A 7,759-nucleotide genomic window follows, 5' to 3' on the forward strand; every position below is an offset into this window, starting at 1 on the left:
ACCACAATATCCTTACACAAACTAGTAAGGGTTATTGTGATTGTGAAGTGTAAATCACTGAAAGCAAGCTTTTCTGTTTATTTCCTTTGTATAAAACTTTTTAGAAAGGTCTCATGTATCATAGGGTATCCAGGAACCCATTATGTAGCCAAAGATGATCTTGAACTTCTGGGCTTCCTGACTCTACTTCCAAAGTGCTGGGATTACAGTTGTGTGGCTCTGGGGCCAAAGTTGGGGCTCTGTGCACTCTGGGCAAAAAGTCTACCAAATGAGCTACATCTCTAGGCCCTGTATCAAACTTTTGTTTCATGGGTTGCTTAACATTTGAACATGGTTCCTTTTTAATAAAATCTCTGCCTTGAGAAAGAACTAGAAGCGATGAAAACCAAACTAGTTAACAAAAATAAAGCTGTAATAGTGCAAACAAAACACATTTAAAATCACTTTTTTTGGGGGGTGGGGGGTGCACACTTCTTTAATCCCAGCACTTGGAAGAGGCAGGAGGATCAGTATGAATTTGAGGCCAGCCTGGTCTACAGAGTGAGTTCCAGGACAACCAGGACTACACAGAGAAACCCTTTCTCAAAAAAACAAAAACAACTCTCCTGAAATGCTAGACAAGGTTCTGATGCCCTCCCTAACAGTATACAAGAGACTGATTCAGCATTCCTGTTCCCTGTGTGTTTATTACAGAAGCAGACTTGACTAAACTACTATTTTTCCTGCTCTGAGGTTTTCGACTCTTTTTGCTACAAAAGTAGACCTACTGAATAGAAATGCCATTCACAAGATCTAACTGGAATTCAAGATTGTCATTTCAGTGAGAGCAGCTCATGCACATGACCTCCATAGCAGTGTTTTTTTTTCACTGTCTTCCCCGTAGAAACACAAAGACAAGCACACACAGGCACGCCTCTCTCACCTCCTACCTCCTCCCGAGAATGCAAGCCAGCGCCATCGTTATGTCAGCACCTAGACTCAAACCTGGGGCAGACTAGGCACATATTCTAGCATTGTTAGATTCCCAGAAAAAAACAAAAAATAAAAAACATCACTATTGCACAACATTGACTGCATCCCAAGGATCTTAACAGAGTCAACCATCCACGGAGTTCTGAACTTGAATGCTAACAAATCATTATATCAACTCAAATGGCATTGCAGTTCTAAGAAGATCATATTCACGTTTATATGTCTTAAAATAATCTTTAAAGTGGATTAAAGTAAGTATTTTCTTTAAGTCCTTGAGAGGTTTACTTTTGAGATGCTGCATGTCTGTTCTAAGGTCTCATACCCATCATGCTAGATTCTGTCAACAAGATTATCAACCCAACATGATTTTAACAAGACCTTCTGGGTTTGTGTTCCAAAGCTATTGCATGATATCTAGTTAGATTTTTGTTTTGCTGTTTTTTGTTGTTGTTGTTGTTTTGTGGTTGGTAGTTGATTGGTTGGTTTTGTTTTTGTTAAATAGAAGAATGCTACTTATCTGTCTGTGTGCAAGTGAATGAGATAGCTGAGAAATTCCTTTTTCTTCTTCTGAGGGTTTCTTTCTGTGCGTTTCCACTGGCCCACTAGTCTGTTTGATGGTTTCTGTAAACACTGCGGTTGGCTTCCATAACCCCACCCCCACCTCCACCCTGTCAAGCTGCAGATGGATTCCAGGCTACTGTCAGCAGCCAAGGACACCCTCCTCTCATTCCTGACCACAGCTGGTGGCTTTATCTTTCTAAGAATTCCCATAAACAATCCCAGGGCAAAACCAAAGCCACAGATTCCCCATGAGTGGGTAAAATCAACCGTCCTAGTACCGAATTCCCACAATGAAGGTCTGTCCTTCTCGGTCCCAGAGGGAAGGGGACTTTTCCAGATCGATCCTGCTTTCTCACTCTGTCCTCCTGGGTATTAGTTACTTCTCTCTTTGCTGTAAGAAAACACCCGACAAAGGCAACCTGAGGAAGGCTTTATTTTCTCTCACAGAAGAAGAGCACTGTCTGTCGTGGTGGGGAAGGCATTGAGGCAGGAGTGTGGGGCAACTGGTCACATTGTACCCCTGAGTCAGGAAGCTGAGATATTGAAGGCTGGTGCTTGGCTCCCCTTCTCTTATTGTTCAGTCCAGGCCCACAAATCTCCCCCACCCACGGTCCTGAAGCCACTTATAAAACAATCACTCAGAGGCTTATATTAATTACAAACTGTTTGGTCAATGGCTCAGGCTTATTGCTAGCTAGCTATTACATCTTAAACTAACCCATCTCTATTAATCTGTGGTGCCTTGTGGCTTTGCCTGTATTCCATTACATTTTGTCCCTCCCCCAGCCCTCCTCTCCTGGGCCCACAGTGTCTCCCTGACTCTGCCTTTCTTCTTCCTGCATCTTTGCTTAGATTTCCTGCCTGGCTCTAACCTGTCTTTCCATAGGCCAGAGCAGCTTCTTTATTAACCAATGGTAGCAACACATAGTCACAGCATTCAGAAAGACCATTCCACAGCAATGGTGCCACCCACATTCAGGGTCAGGCGTCCCTGTGTTAAATCTTTTGGGAACCACTCATATGCATGCTCAGAGGTGTGTTTCCATGGTGACACTTAGTCCTGTCAAGTGGACAATCATGACTGTCACACTTTGGGTGGACACAGAGATGCTCACTAGTAGCTTCTAAGCTTTCCAGCTTCACAGCCACCTTTGAAAAACTGGGAAAGTCAGAGAATTTTGCCCATCATGAACTAGGTTCAACCACACTCCTCCCTCATTTGGAGAGTTACCCATAAGCTCCAGGAAACTGATATCCTCTCACTCTTTCCCATTTTGCCCTTATTACACACACACACACACACACACACACAGAGTCCAACAATAATTTTAAAAGTCTATTCACTTCTCCATTCACACATTTAACTAAGGGTTGTATGAGTTGGCCTGTTTGATTTTTTATTGAATTTGTTCCTTGACATTTTCATGAATGTGCGCAGTGGGTTCTGATTACTCTCGGTCCCTCTCTTTCATTATTTCCTTTCCACTCCTAGAAACCTCTTCTCTCCTCAAGCCCCATTTCCACACACATGTGTTTTGTTTTGTTTTTTCCCAGAGTTATGCTTTTTCAAGAGAAACTGGATACACAGCCGTTCACAGAGAAATATCCGGGCCCAGACAGAGTTCGCATTCTGGACAACATAGTAAGAGAAATACAGTCTGTTAGGATGCGTTGCGATGTACCACAGAGAAACATGACACAGGGAAGCATGGATAGGGACAGTGACAAACGCTACAGCAGAGGAGGACTTTATGGAGAAGATAAAGTGTGAGAACAAAGAAAGTGAAGACTGAAGAAATGAACGTTGCACACAGTTATGCAAAGGGAAACGGGACTCTGGGAACAAAGGCTCTGGGGTAGAGCATGGGGCACATTTGTGGTGGCAGAGTCATACGCAGATCATGGACAGTGCATCAACATGCCACCTCCCCACAACACTCACTGGATGCCAAGGGAGCCTTCAGCTAAATGACAGCAGGCATGAGTCAGTGGGACGTGTGTCAGGCTAGCAGGGCAGCAAGGCCTGCCTGGGCTTTCCCAGGCCCGTTCTGTGTACATCTCAAAGCAGCATGATGACGCTTTGATCACTACTTTGACCCCCACTGAATAAGTTCCTCTTTGCTACTTTTGCATCTTTTTCTATTTCTCCTCTACTTTGAGATCAATTAAGGATTTCCTTAAAATAGTGAGGGTAAGGGACTCTGTCCCCACAGTCACAGGTCACTGACTCACACAGAAGAACGTGTGGGGAGATGTTGAGTGAGACACTGACTCACTGCGGTAGGCCGTATCAGTCTTCTAACTATTGGCCTCTTCAGCAGTGCTCAGGGCTGTGTCTGCCTGCAGGGTGTGGATGGTTTATTAACGGTGTGTTGCCTCCTCTGCTGACTTTACTACTCTGAGACTCTCAGAAAGGCAACAGTACCCACGCACCTTTCCGTTAGAGGCTCTTAGCCTATCAGCGCTTCCTTCTCAGTCCCCAAGCTGCATTTGGCTTCTGGTCCAACAAACTGGAGAATCCAGACACTCCAAGGCCCCGGTTCTCACCGTCTGACACTCATACCATGGCCTCTGGGCCACAGGACATGGCTCCTTCATCAGAACTGAGGAGAAGGACAATTCTGTTAGTTTCTCCACCTTCAGGGTGATGAACTCTGTTCTCACTTGGCTCCTGGACTCTTACAGCTTCACCCTATCCCTCCCCGTCCCAGCCACACTCAGTTCCATATATATCCTGGATTCTTAAGTCTCTCAGCCATCGGCCAGAGCGCTCCACAACCTGACTCACACCTGCTATCTTTGTTTGGCTGCAGGGTTGCTAAGGAAACACACATACACAAATCACATGTATATGCATGTGAATGCATTCACACACAGAGAGAGGCAAGAAACATACACCACAGACCAGCATTTTCTAACTAATCTATCAATTCAATCACAATGAATATTCAAAGCATTCTCCTCCATAATACTCATTTTTTTCACTCATAATTAATTCCTTCTGGTATGTAAGCTTGGTCCAACAAATTTTTATTGATCATCCTGAATGACCCTGGGACTAGGGCTGAGCCTACCATGACTATCAAATGATCCCTACTCTTGTGGAACTGACAGTCTTAAGACAGAGCGATGGGTATTTCCCACCCAGTTGACCTGGGCGAAACCGCCATGCATCACAGTGATTGCTGCTACACACAGGGAATATGATTAGTTGTGCATATGGACAATCCTAATGGGAGATTAAGGATGATTCCTCGGGTCTGTTCTGGGAAGTTGCAGAACCATTGCTAGACTGGATCTAGCTAAAGGAAGTAGTGGGCTGCTGGAAGTGGACCTTGAGGTTTCACAGTCCAGCCCCACTTCCTGTGCAGTCTCTCCACTTCCTGACAGAGGCCTCAACTAAACAAATACCTTTAGTTCCCACCACATGCCTTCCCTGTCATGATGGGCTCCATCTTTCCAACTGTGAGCCAAACAAACCCTTCTGCCCTCCCTTAAGTCTTGACAGGCATTTGCTCATGGCAAGGATGCAAGACAGGGCTTCAACCCAGGGTACCAGTACCTGCTAGGCAAGCACTCTACCACTGAGTTACATCCCCAACTTGGTACCTTTTACTAATCAAAGTTCTGTGGGTAAGTCTACTGACCATAGCAACCTCATGTCTTATAAAAGTCACACACTTTTATGATTTTTCTTGGGGGGTATTTTTTTTTAGCACAACAGCCAGATCTGGCTTTCAAAGTCTCAAAGGTTAACTCTAATAATGCGCTTAGAAGGATTGTCACTGGACTTAAGTGGCCAGCTGTCTATCTGACCTTTCTTTAGCTAAGAAGTGTCAATGTTTAAAAAGATGTCTGAGGCCAAGAGATGGTGGAAGAGGAGGCAGTGATGGTAGGGAGGAGATATGGTAAATTTTATTGACCTTTATAAACCCTTTATGTTTTATTTTAGGTGATATTAAGAGTAAATCCAAGACTAATCACTTAAAGATTATTCTCATCATTTCCATTTATGGAAAACAGGTAAATTTTAGTGTGTGTGTGTGTGTGTGTGTCTGTGTGTGTGTGTGTGTGTGTGTGTCTGTGTGTCTGTGTGTGTGTATGTGTGTGTGTATGTTTTGCCTGTGTGTATATATGTGCACCACATGTGTGCCTGGTGCCCACAGAGGTCAGAAGAGGGAGATGGACCCCTGGGAATTGGAGTTACTAATGGTTGTGATCCACCATGTGCGTGCTGGGAACCAAGCCCAGGTCCTCTGCAAGAGCAACAAGCTGTCTTAACCTCTGAGCCCTCTCTCCAGCCTGACTTCAATGTATTTGAATATAGTTACTTGAGCAAAATATGTTTTGAGCTAATGGGTCATAAGCATCTAAAGAAAATCTTCAGATGTACCATAATCTTAAATTACTTTAGGTAGGGAGTCTGAGAGTTAAAATGTTCACATCTTGTCAACAGTTCCGTTTATCCCAAAGCCATCTTTACTGTATCATTGGAAATGACCCTATTTGGCTCTATATGCAGAGATTTATGAAATAAGTTGAACCTCATTCCAGTCTGAAGAAAGCAGAAGCTGAAGATGTAGATATGATTATCCGATTCTCAGAAAGTCCCTTCAGCTGAGCCCCACGCTTAGAATTTGCAAAGTGATGACATCATGTGGTGCAAGTAAGGACTGACACTTCTCCAGTCCTAGGATGGACGTCTTATGGAGGGAATGCTGCCCGCAGCTTACTTTGACAGCCCCCAAAGACTGTTGAATAATTCAGCAGAAATAAACTCTGTATTAGCTAGTTCTTACCCTGGAAGCTACAATTATCTTCATTAGGAAACAGCTCCTGCAGGCTTGCTAATGAAGCGTAAAAGAAACGCATCTACAGGGCTCAGAGGCAAGAGCCCTCTTAAGCAGAGCTGAGAGAAAGCTTCCTGGGAAGGTTTGCAAGCCCATTTTGGAAAGTCCTGCTGCCTTCAATTAGGAGTTCCAGCACTGTGAAGAATGGGAATTACCGAGGGTTCTGCTGGCACCCACACCCACTTCAAGAGGAAGGAGCAGAAACTAAAAGTCCATCTTCTCTACATTTGAAATTGAAGGACAAAGAGCAAGGGATTCTCAGAGAAAAGAGGGAGCCACTTGTGACTGCAGAAGTAACTCCGCTAGTTGAGCTAATTTTAGTGACAAACTGGCCTTGCCAGTTTCCTATCAGCCCTCCATGCATAAAGGGTCTTCCACTACTGTCCTATCAACCAGAAATAAACAGAGATGTCCATAAGCCGTGAAAAGTAAAACTTGCAAAGCCCCCCCTTAGCTAATGATTACGGCAAACACCTTTCTTTAAATGCTATACTGTGTTAATTCAAAATATATTTGTGCAGGTAAATAATGTAAATATATTCAAATACACTAAAATTTACCTGAATGTTTTCCATAATACTTTACTTCTTACGTGCAACAGGGGATTTTTCCAACCTGTGCTGACTCCAATGTCTGGATGCCCATATTCAGTTTTCTGTTTGCAAGAGTTCACTTAGCCAGGCCTGGTAGCACAGCTCTAATCACAGAGCTAGACAGCCAGGGTGAGGCAGGAGGATCTCAAGTCTGAGGTTAGCCTGGGTTGCTAAGTGAGACCGAGTCTAAAAATAATGGTAATTATAATAACAACAGAATACAATTTAACGTTTTACTCACTCTTGCAATAATACCGTTTTGATTTTTCACAGCTATCAGAGTCCTTAAGCGCTGGCCACTGCAGAAAGATTATTCATAAAGATTTTCTGATTTTATTCCTACAGCAGCCCAGCCCAATGTATTGGACGTTACCGACCGAGTTCAGCAGGGCAAAGGCCTGTCTGTCTCTTTTGCCCTGCTGTGTGAGCCTTCCACTGTCTCCACGCAGAGCCAGAAAAGTTGCAAACCTGCCGGCAAGGGCGGCAGAGAAGAGGTGAGAGGCCTTTACTGGGACACTACCTAAGCCTGGCTCCCAACAGCAGGCCCCATACCGCGTGGCCCGCGTGGCCCCTGGTCGCCACCCGCGCTCATTCCCGCATCGCCAGCCCTTTTCCACAGCAGCCCTGCGATCCTGGGTTCCCCGAGTCCCGCTCCTTAGATCCTCTGTCCTGGGGTCTGGACGGGCTGGTAACTAGGTTCTCTACTCTGATCCGGGAGGAGGAGGGGATCGGGAAGGAGACACGACGGGGCGGGGCCAGCCACCCAAGGTCCCCAGGAGGGGA

This window comes from Peromyscus leucopus, chromosome 19 (genome assembly GCF_004664715.2).
Source record: "Peromyscus leucopus breed LL Stock chromosome 19, UCI_PerLeu_2.1, whole genome shotgun sequence".
NCBI classification, from domain to species: Eukaryota; Metazoa; Chordata; class Mammalia; order Rodentia; family Cricetidae; genus Peromyscus; species Peromyscus leucopus.